This window comes from Poecilia mexicana, unplaced genomic scaffold (genome assembly GCF_051168715.1).
Source record: "Poecilia mexicana isolate PSO_F unplaced genomic scaffold, ASM5116871v1 scaffold_13, whole genome shotgun sequence".
Classification (NCBI taxonomy): Eukaryota; Metazoa; Chordata; class Actinopteri; order Cyprinodontiformes; family Poeciliidae; genus Poecilia; species Poecilia mexicana.
The window spans coordinates 24,862,483-24,873,741 of record NW_028263382.1 but is presented as its reverse complement, the minus strand read 5'-3'; the positions used below and the strand labels follow the sequence as shown (position 1 = coordinate 24,873,741).

The window sequence follows — 11,259 nt, the reverse complement described above, 5'->3', positions numbered from 1 at the left end:
TTGAAACCTTAATTTATTTGTTTCCAACAAATGAACTCTTGATGTGACGCCTCAAAGGATCGTGGTGATTTATTCAGCATTCACGTTGTCAATGGTAATTATTTTCTGTCTTCAGTGCAGTTTAGCTGCAAAGTTATGAAGTCATGTAAGCCGAGTCGGATCTGTTTGCAATGCCAAGCTGAGCAGATTTGGTTGAGGATCCATATGTTGTTTCGTTAATCAGACAGCAGCTCTCATCAGTCAGTTTGCTTCTCTGTTGCTGCAGTCTTTCTTGACACAGTCAATTATAAATTAGATTTTATAAACTCAAGCTCACTTGCATGGAGAGGGTCATAAAGTCACAGCAAAGGAAGAGCTAAAAAAATAGAGCCATAAATGTTTCTGTTCCAGCTTTTGTCTCCTAATGGGGTCAGCACAGGTGTTTTGTGTGTGTGTGTGTGTGTGCGTGTGCGTGTGTGTGTGTGTCTCATAATAGTCTCAGGAAAAAGGCTGCCTTTTTTCAACCACCCCAGCCCTCATCTCCTCCTCTCCCTCCTTGTCTGTATCTTCCCCTCCGTGGTTTTTGTGATGCTAACCTCCTTACCTCTCTCCTTCCTGTATCGTCTCGGGGCTCGCCACCTGCACAAACTACCTCGGATTCCTCCGGTTTCTCTGTTTGCTCCACAAATCTCATTCACAAGCAACAGTCCGCTGCTTTGCTCGTTCCCTTCCTCTTCTCTTATTGGACTTCTCAACTTCTAAGCCTCCATGAACTCTTCACCTGCAGCGTCTCCTCCCCCTGCCGGCAGGTCTGCTGTTCTCGTTACTGATTCATTACGATCGATTTCACCCACGGTTAGCTGCCGACCAACAATGAACGGGTTTGAATTATGTTTACTCCTTCAATCGCAATGATGTTGACTAAAATAGATGTTCAATTCTAAGAATCAAGCAAGTGTTACCTCACTCTTTTTTTTTTACGTTTTTCTGTGCTATATTTATACTTCCAGACACCCAGGCAGTCTTGTAACGGTTTAAAGGTATATTTTAGTGACCTTTTGGAGGTCACTCAAAAATGGTTTTTCTTCACTTTGGGTCTGTCCATTTCTTGCGCCCGACTAAAATCCAGTGTCACAGTGTTGTGGCTGCAAAGCTTCTTATAGCAGGAGAACGTTATCTGAATGGCATATTTAATAAAACATTTAGGTAAATTCAGGTGGCACAGAGCTGAGAGATGCATTTTCCTTCAGCTTCATGCCAAGTTTTCAGCTCACGGCTCTCTAGAGATTACCTTGTTGGTGGTAAAAATCTGATTTTGTTTTTGTACCGTCTCTCAAGCCGTCTCTGTGATACAAGTACACCAATACATCAAGCTTACAAGATGAGACAAAACATGATACACAAGTTTCTCTTTGAGAAAACTACATGTTGGTTCCCAGACCAGATTTGAATTGTACCAGTATATTATTGTACATGTGCTTGTTTATTTCTAGAATGATCCAAATGTCTAAAAAAAAAAAAAAAAACCCACATAAACCATCTTTTGTTGTAGTAAATGTTTCATTAGTATCCAAAGTGTCTCAAAGAATCTGTGTTTAGAGTGAAACTGTTCATGTTTGATCCTTTTAAGCTTGTTAAGTTTTGGTAATGAGATGCAGCCCAGGCTCATTTTAAAACATCTTCTCAGGGTCGACAGGAAGCTCTAAACAGATGCCAACTTTACTTTCAGACGATTGCACTCAGACACTTGTGATATTCTCATTGTGGCATATATCTCATATCTTGCCTGTCACCTAATTTTTTTCCCCAACTACCAAAATGCTGACAGACTTAATTAATTAAAACTGATGAAGGTTTCATCAGTGCTTTTGCAACCGAGGTTTGTGTGCGAGGCTGGCCTCTTTTTATGCAGACTCTGTCAGTGCAACAGGGGCAACAACTCAAGAACCATTTCCTTCTACGTTTCAAAATAAAAGCCCCAAACATGGCGTAGCTTAGACTTACTTAACTGGCTGAAATGGATACGCCTCGGGTTCATTTTGTGCAGAAATGTTGCTGTGTTTTTACATCCGGTTGTTTGTAGCGCCGGTTCTAACTGGTTCTAATACCAGCCATTGTTCGGTTGTGGAGCTACTTTGATGTTTCAAGACTTTTGCACAATGCTGCCTGTATTTAAGAGTTATTATTACAATTGTATTGATTCTTATAGTGAACATTTCAATAAGGTGAACTTGAGATAATTAATTCACATTTTCTGACAATTACACAATGCAGCAGGACTATGGATGTTAATATCAATGTTAATGATCGATAGTTATTCAGAGATGCTTATTTACATAACATTTAAAAACTGACCCATTCCTTATGAGAAAAAGTGTCTAATATAAATATTAAAGTAACTTATAAAGTACCATAAGGTAGTTTTCATCTGATAAACGAGCCTCGTGGCAAAGCATATTTCTAAACGTGAATAAATTTGGTCTAAAGCTTTAAAGCTACAGAAAGGAGAACTAGTCATGCAGAATAGATAACATAAAAACTCTTATAATAAGTGGATACACTGATGTAGTTGATGGGTTTGAATCGGCTTTTTTTTTAAAAGTGTGAACGACCGAGTATAGACATGACCATATTACCGGAGACGTCGACAAAGGCAGTGGCAAGGTTACAGTTTTGTGCAAATACTGCACTACATTTATATGATGAAATATTTTATTTTATTTTCCAGACAGCTCAAATCTAAGAAAAAAAGCTTACATGTACACTCCAAGGACAAAACGCAAAGCACTCACTGGTAATAAAAGACGATGTGACAGTGGGTGGTGATTATTGTTATCTGCGGCGCTTCGGTTTGCGCTGCTCAGAAACGGATTTCCAAACCGTTTCTGGCCCTGAAACAGGTTAATATATCTCTTCAAATGTACGAAACGGGCCTCTCCTCTCCGCTCTTTTGTCCCTTTCTCTCCTCTTGAGCTGCGCCGTCTCTAGTCCTTCCCTGCGTCATTGACTGCAGAATGCACAGAGCAGTAATTAGGCAGAGTAATCCTGTTTCAGCGACAATGAACTACAGCAGCCATAGCACACATGCCCCTATGAAGTGAATCGCTGTGAAAACGATTGCAACGTTTGCAGACGAACATTACATTACGCCGTTGTTGCTCCTCAAAATTATATGCAGAGTCTTCAGAATATATTGCTGCTGTAAACCACACAGGTTTGCATTGAAGGTTACTTTCTCGGTGGATTGATGAGAAAGTTTGACGTTGGCGTGTTTCTTCCCCGTTTTCCTCAAACTGTTTCTAAAGCATCAACCCAGTGAGGACAGATTATATCTATACAGCAAATATAAATCAGTATTAAGAACAATTGATTCATGGTTAGTTTGTCCTATTTTTATTTTTTGGAAAATAGTGCAGCTTTATATGCTTTTGTTTTGTTTGTCCTCCCCCCGACGCCCCTCAAGATGGTTGCATTAACATGATTCTAGATTAGATGTTGGTGCTTTTTTAGATTCTTTTTTTCACATACTGTGTTTTCAGTAACATGTACTGGTTCAAATGGAGCTGAAAACTTATTTATGGCTGTAAAGAAAAGTAATGTGTGAATAAAAAACATTCTCGTTGTCTTTGTAAATAATGCAGCGCGGCCCAATACGTGCTCATGCTTTGTTCTCATGACTGAAAGATGAGAAGACAAAAAGGTAATTAAGTTATAAATGCCCAACTAAAGATGTGAAAACTATGTTTTCCCTTATCAGTCCAGTCCCTGGCTGTTCTTCAGAAGGTATATCAAACACTTTTACACAGTTTTTTTTTTTTTTTATGGGAAGAATGGGAATCATATCTAGGTTACACTAGAGATCAGAGAAAACAAGAAGCCCTGCTGGTTTGCTTTATCCAAGTGCTCTTCCTTCTGCTGTAACAACGGCTTAATTAGAAGGCTTAAAAGGCAGCATGGAGACGAGGCGTAAAATGCTTCTCAGATGAAAAGTCATTTCAAGCTCTTGAGGATTGTCTTTTGTTTTCTGCTGTAGTTGGATGTTAGATATACTTTGTCCGTTACACGTATTCATGTTTTTTGTTTTTTTTTTGTTTTGTTTTGTTTTTCTGACTGTTACTCAACCCGTTCTCTGCATGGCTCGACTTTTACAGACCAGACTCTATCTTGCATTTAAAGAACGTTTAAAACTGATTTTATTTCTGTGTATTGTCTTTGTGATTTTGGCAGCATAGTGTGTAAACAGCTAAAAGTACAGGCCTATGTATATTTGCTGTAATTCCTTTATGCACTTTATGGACTTGTGGTCCAAATGTAAACAGTTTCCCTGTTTCTGTTTAGCATCATTTACCATTCGATGTCCTTTCTAGTTAATCATTCATCTGCCCTCAGGCTTCATTTGTTCATACATGTTTTATAAAATGTTATTTTTGCTTAGCTACTATTTTCATCAAAAGCATATTTGTAGCTTGCTATTCATTAATGGAGAGCCTCCAGCTGCCCAGCGACTTTGGTGAAATGAGAGATTTTGTTTGAATAAAAGCAGAGATCTGCATCAAATTGCTCTGCCTGAAAAAAGTGATAGGCTTTTTTTGTTGTTGCCAATTTTTTTTTTTTTTTCCTGATGAATTTAATTTTGTGACTTGGCAAAAAGTCTGAAGCACATATTGAAGGAAACTATTTTTTGATGAGCCCATTGTCCTGCAAATGACAACATGCATTTTGTCCGGCGCAGCGTTTCACTGGGAAATCGAACCAAATTAACCTCGAGAAATAATAAGTTTCTTTATAGAATCCAAATCAATTTTCCTTTTCATTTAAATTACATTTACTTGATTTGCACACAGCTATAGAATAATTTCAGAGACGGTTAAGTTTGGCACAGAGTCTGAGCGCTTCTGTTAAACACTGTTTGCTGTTTCTGATGTTCACCTCCATTATCCTCTTCCACCCTGGAGGTAGAAACCATTTCTCTCCTCAGCTGTGCACTTCCACGGTACCGGGCTCAATCTGTGATTGTTTGCCGCGCAGCCGTCCATGATGGATGACTTGCGTGGTATAGTTTAAGATGGTGCCTACAGAAAGCACCAAAGAAAAATCTAAGAATTGTCAACTTTTCTTACTGCTGGGGTTTATTTTATTTTTTGTTGGTTTTGCAAATAAAGACTAGTGTCTTTGTGAAAAGGGGTCAGTCTAGCTATTTATTTTAACAGACTATATCTTGCATATATTCAAATATATATTCAAAATTTACATTAACATCTTCAGTCGTCAAAGAAAACCAACCCCGCAGCATGACGGTCTCAAGCTTCGCTGTTGGGAGGGTAAGGTCAGGGTGACGCGCTGCGTTTGTCTTTAGCAGTTTAGATGTAGCATTTTTTTTTTACAGGCCACAGGTCTAGGTGTCGATTTCATCATGACTGAGAATCATTTTCCACATGTCTGCTGCATCTTTTAAGTGACTTGTGGCAAACTGCAAGTAGCATTTCTCGTGGCCATCAATGGGGGGGAACAAATGCAGAAACTTAGAGAATGCAACAAATTCTCCATCTGCAGCTCCCCCACAGAAAAAGCTGCCTTGTGAACTCTACTTAATGATTACATTGCACTAGTTTTTAATTAAGTGCAATGTAATTAAAAACTTTATGTACAAATTTAGTTGTAGATGCACTGTGAAACCACTTTTCATTTCAATTTGCAATCGTGCACCACTTTGTCGCATAAAATAGCAATAAAATGCATTAAAGTTTGTGTTGAGTGACAAAATGTGAATTAAAGGAGTATGAATACATTGTCAAGGTACTGTTTCCCATATATTTGCAGCAACCCTTTGTGCTTATTCATTTTTATGCTGCTTTGCAGACACATTATGCTAGTAAGGATACGCTTCGCTGGTTGCCCACCCATATTAGCCCTGAACTGATTAATTGCATTAATTTGGCAAAAGTCTTCAGCCTTTTACGGGTAGCAATCCATAAACCTTTGCCTTTAAATCTCTGACAGGGCACTATCAGTGATGCATTGGCGCTAATATTCCCTGCAGACATTGCCGAGGTAATATCTTTGCAAGCAGAATAACCTTTAGCTGCAGCTTCAGGGTAAGATTTATTTATTTATTCATTTGTTTCATTTTAGATGTACAATTTTGTTTTATGAAATTTTAAATCAGGGTCGAAGGAGATCGGCAGCAATAACGAAACCAAACGCTGTTCCTGCTAGAATTAAATGTGCTCGATTTATTTCCCCACAGAATACAGCAAAAATAACATGCATCAAACACTGTTACTGCTAGAACAAATATGCTCGATTTATTCCCCACAGAATACAGTACAAAACACTCTATGACTAAACACGTGATGCTCGATTCATTCAAGTTACCAGCGCTTACCTCGTGAAACTTGGCCGGAGAGCCTTCGGCCTAGAGATAGAGCGGTAGCATCAACGTAGCTGGGCATTCGAACGCGATCCACAGCAGACTCTGACTAAAACCGCGGGCTTTTTCATATTTTATCTCTTAAACAAAGGGATGCTTGCGTGGAAAGGGGGAGTGGCCATCTCCATCCTTGCAGGCGAGCCATCCAATCAGAGGTAGCCGCTCTCCGACCATGAGCCAATCATGGGCCGAGAGCGCGAACCAGCAGACCAATCAGAGCCCAACCCAAGTCAACCAGAGCCAAGCACGCCCTGTTCACGTGATCTGCATGAGCATGTTCAATTTGCATAATACATTGAGCAGAATAAATTTTATATCTAATTATAAAGCAAAGAACAAGTTAAAAGATAATAAAAAGATAATAAAAAGAATAATGATTATCAAAGAACATAAAATAAAAAGATAATAAAAAGATAAAAAATACAAAATACCAGATCATTCCACCCCTTGGTCTTTGATAATCACTTTAGTCTTGTATCCCGAATTCGCAAAGTAACTTTCATCTTAAGGCTGTGTTATAAATTCTATCAACCAAAGACCTTTTTACTCGTCTAATATATACGCAAATCGTTCTCTTTGTATGTGGGCATGTATTGTTTTCATGTTACATGCCGTCCATTTTAAAGCTTGTGAGATGTTTCTCAACACCTCGGATGTGGCATTCCACATACTTAGGTCCCATGTCAGTTGTTGCTGGAAGATCTTCGCTGCTTCTTCCTGAGTCATAACTGTCGATGGCATCCAGACCCCTATTTGGTGAACAGCTCTAGCTGCATGTTGTCCGGTGTTGGACAGCATCGTGCGGGTAACCTCGTTATCCACCGCATTGGATACTCCCATCAGTGTTCCAGCTCCACCTAAAATTGTGTCATACCACTCACGTCCTCTCCGTGCACATGAGTCGTCTGTCGGTGTCAGAATGATACTGACACATCGGTACACGCGATTGAATCCGTAGTGTACATCCTTTGGTAACAATAGGCATGGGTGACCTTGAATAACACTGTTCACATAATCAGACATCTGGTATGTGCTGCACAAGTGAAATTATCCTGGCTCCGGTCATGGGTACTGCTTTCCCACCAAAGTCGAATCTTAGAGACTGAGCGAAGCGGGACGTCGTCAGCAGTACCATGGCGACCAAGGCACGGCACACGATGACTTCGCAGCCGGTACATCCTCCTCGGCGCCTCCCATGATGGCGGACGTCGTCACAGCCGGCGTCACGGGAGTATGGAGCTGAAATGACAATTAGCACTGCTATAACACAAAATAGAAAAATACTGATTAGTTTTCTTTTAAATAACATTTTGACACAGGCACATTCAACCACTTCTCTTCTCCTAAATATATACAGTTGCATCGTTGCCTTGGGCAATGATTTATGCGGCTTCTGGTGGACCATTTTCCTGTCTCACCCAAACCTTTGCCCCAAGTTTATCTGTGGAGCCAAAACCCCCTTTTCTCCTTACTGTTATCTCAGTGGGTGGAGAGATTTCCTGAACTTCTGACATGTCACATGGTTGCAGTAGCAATTGTGCAATCTTGTCTCCTTTTTGTAATACCAGGGGACTTTCGCCTTGGTGGCGACACACCACACCCAATTCTCCCTGATAATCACTGTCAATAACCCCAGCCTGAATGGTCAATCCTTTTAAGGACAATCCTGACCGCGGTAGAATATGTAACCCGAGCCCTGTTTTTACAACTTGAACCTGATTAGGTATTAGGGTCATGGGTTCCAATGTTCTCAAGTCCAACCCTGCGGAGCCTGGGGTAGCTCTGATAGGAAGTTCTGCCCTTTCATCAAGGTCAGGATACAGGGCTGAATGTCTCCTATCCTTATTCCTACCTTTTTTGCCCTTCTTTTTCTTTTTAACAGTCCGCAGGTGTATTTCCCCTTCTTCAGATGATCCTGATTCTGGATCCGAAATTTCAGCGATGATCTTTTTCTTAAAGGGTCCAACCGACTGCATTTGTCCTACCGACTCAGATCCACGTGCTTCGCTCATGGACTCCTGGACGACGTCGCGGAGACTTTGTGCCAAAGTATACAGTCCTGGAAATTCAGAATATCTTGTGCAACTTACCTTCAATCCTTTTTTATGGCATTTCTTCTTTAATTCCTCTGTGGGAAGTCCATCTATTTCAGAGGGAGAGACCCCTGTCTGGATCAGTGCTCTCCAGTACGCAGATCTGGACGGTCCCTGTCTTAGCCTATCCCTGTGTGGGCTACGGGATCCTTGCTGATGGTCATCCCTTCTTCGTGGCTCCTCCCAATTCCCCAGGGCTCCTAACTCCCCTATACGATTCTTAATGTCAGACATGGAAGCACCTGGATCGCCTAGCATCACAGTTAGCATTGCTGCTCGGTAATGGGGGGGTGCAGTACGAATCAGCTGATCCCTCACGGCTTTTGGAACTGCTAAGCTTTGATATTGATCAGCCATGCCCACTACCAACGCATCTCTCACACACAACCGAGTCAAACGCTGTGTACATTCTCTTAGCGTTATCCAAGCTCCAGTGATTTCTGGCCAATCAGTAAACGCAGCGTATTGGTTTTGTATCGCAGCCGCCCACACCACGAACAATGATGCTGCATCTGGCAGTTGTCTTACCTCTTGGCGATAATTAGAGTTTATTGCTCCCTCTGTTGACAATCCTGCAAAGGACATCCCATCAACTGCATCTATTTCCACTTGTGAAGCCCCTTCATCCAGCATCCGTGCTAACCACAAATCTGTCGGCTCCCCATTCTGCTGCCGCAGTCTGCGCGTTAAATGTGACACTTCTTCTTGTGTGTAATCTTCTACAATGGTACGGTAAATGGGATCAGGCTGAGGAGCCGCTACCATGTCATACACTGCATTTCCCTGACCGTCCACTACAAGTTGCCCCGCATTGTCCCTGCGCTGTTGTCGCACATCCGGCAGGTGTCGTTGTTCCTGCCTCCTGCGACGAACAGGTTTCAGGTCCAGCAGAGGGCGAAGGGGGGTGTTCGGTGTTCCCCCACAAGCATCTTCCCCCTCCTCCCAAATGTAATCTGTTTCATCTCCCGAAATATTTCCATCCCATTTCTCTGGGTCCCATTCTGCAGTTAAACCAGCAACAAACGCACGAACATTTTTTGGCGAAGGCTGCCGGGGCTTCCTTCTAAGTTTCTGTTGCTTCTTCAGTACAGCTACCTGAACCACAGTTCTCTCTGCTAACTCAGTCATTTGCTGTAACCGTTTATTTAATAGCTGCACATGTTGCTTATGTGACGATTCTGCAGCTAATGCATCGGCTAAGGCCTGTCTATCTTTCAGCTGCTGTGCCTGTGCTTCCTTATTAATCTCATGCTGCTTTTTCCAAGCGGCTGCGCAAGCCCACATACGCCTTTGCAATCCAGCAACAGGGCTTTTGGCCTCCACCACGATGCTTTGCAAAACAGCTAACAACTCCAGCGGCTCGGCTTCCCGCAGCGCATCTCCCCACGGCTCGGGTCGCCCTCCCCCCTCGCGCAAACACTGCGCTACATCTTGGTGAGGCTGATCCCAGCCAGGGATTCTTTCAACTTTTTTCCCAACGTCATACTTACTCTTATTTTTATTCTTTCTCTTAAACATGTTAAACATATTTGCCGCAGTCCCCTTTAAAATCCTGTTCGTGACGCCAAAATGTTTTATGAAATTTTAAATCAGGGTCGAAGGAGATCGGCAGCAATAACGAAACCAAACGCTGTTCCTGCTAGAATTAAATGTGCTCGATTTATTTCCCCACAGAATACAGCAAAAATAACATGCATCAAACACTGTTACTGCTAGAACAAATATGCTCGATTTATTCCCCACAGAATACAGTACAAAACACTCTATGACTAAACACGTGATGCTCGATTCATTCAAGTTACCAGCGCTTACCTCGTGAAACTTGGCCGGAGAGCCTTCGGCCTAGAGATAGAGCGGTAGCATCAACGTAGCTGGGCATTCGAACGCGATCCACAGCAGACTCTGACTAAAACCGCGGGCTTTTTCATATTTTATCTCTTAAACAAAGGGATGCTTGCGTGGAAAGGGGGAGTGGCCATCTCCATCCTTGCAGGCGAGCCATCCAATCAGAGGTAGCCGCTCTCCGACCATGAGCCAATCATGGGCCGAGAGCGCGAACCAGCAGACCAATCAGAGCCCAACCCAAGTCAACCAGAGCCAAGCACGCCCTGTTCACGTGATCTGCATGAGCATGTTCAATTTGCATAATACATTGAGCAGAATAAATTTTATATCTAATTATAAAGCAAAGAACAAGTTAAAAGATAATAAAAAGATAATAAAAAGAATAATGATTATCAAAGAACATAAAATAAAAAGATAATAAAAAGATAAAAAATACAAAATACCAGATCAAATTTCAATTAAAAGCGAAGATCCACTTGAGGTGTCTGGATCAAGTGTTCTGAAAGCAAAATTTACTTTAATACTTTTAATATCGGGAGCAAACTCGATGCTGCAGTGATTTTTACAATCCGTTCCTCCTGTCATGCAAGAATTGGCAACTAACTTGGGATTTTGATTTTATGAACCTTAGTTTATCACATTGTTAATGGCTCTCTCTTTACCCCATTACATTAACAAAGAAGAAGTAATAATGCAAATGAAAGTTTGATTGTGCTGCATTGAAAATGTTATGTCCCATTGTGGTGCATCAATAACAGCTTTATCAAAATTATCTTTTTCAGCCTGCAGAAGCTAAATAAGAAGTAAATGACCTTCAGAGCGGCGCGACGGGGAGGGCGGGGAGAGGGTTGAAAATTAGCTTTAAAATAATGTAAAAAATAATAATAGTAGTAAAGGACATAGGATATCTGA

At 41.5% G+C, this 11,259-nt stretch overlaps 1 long non-coding RNA gene across 1 annotated transcript; it reads right to left on the bottom strand.

Moving 5' to 3' along the window:
* Positions 1-6,194: 6,194 nt before the first annotated feature.
* LOC148155837 (uncharacterized) lies at positions 6,195-10,794 on the bottom strand. Its single transcript, XR_015765105.1, has 2 exons — positions 10,315-10,794; positions 6,195-7,648 (listed from the first exon to the last, which is right to left on the bottom strand). It is a non-coding gene; the product is annotated as an uncharacterized LOC148155837 (long non-coding RNA).
* Positions 10,795-11,259: the final 465 nt, after the last annotated feature.